This window comes from Austrofundulus limnaeus, unplaced genomic scaffold (genome assembly GCF_001266775.1).
Source record: "Austrofundulus limnaeus strain Quisiro unplaced genomic scaffold, Austrofundulus_limnaeus-1.0 Scaffold3143, whole genome shotgun sequence".
Lineage (NCBI taxonomy): Eukaryota > Metazoa > Chordata > Actinopteri > Cyprinodontiformes > Rivulidae > Austrofundulus > Austrofundulus limnaeus.
Window position 1 is genome coordinate 543 of NW_013955545.1, and position 434 is coordinate 976.

Genomic DNA, 434 nt, shown 5'->3' on the forward strand with positions numbered 1-434 from the left:
ACTCAACACCAGTCGTCGCTAATGTCCCCTGTTGCCATTAAATAGTTACCAAATGTTAGCAGTTTTGTTGGAATCATCACAGGCCTTCATTGTTTAAATCAGTGGTTCCCAAAGTGTGGGGTGTGCCCCCTGGGGGTGGGTGGGGGTGCAGTGCCATTGCAGGTGGGCGTGGCTTGTCTGAATGGAGGGGCTGTAGATGGGGGAATGCTCAGACGTTAGCATAATGGACAGGTTTTTTATGGAGATTTATTCTTAATCAACAAACCTTTATTTTTTTCCTCTCAGGGTGTTGTTCATGTTTTAAAACCCACTTTGCACAGAAAGACTTTAAGTGTTATTGAAGCAATGTTGAACATTTTCATAAAGTTAAAAAAAACACTAATTACTGTTGATGTTTTTTAAGAGGTTCTAATTTGTTGCAATCTATTTCTTTT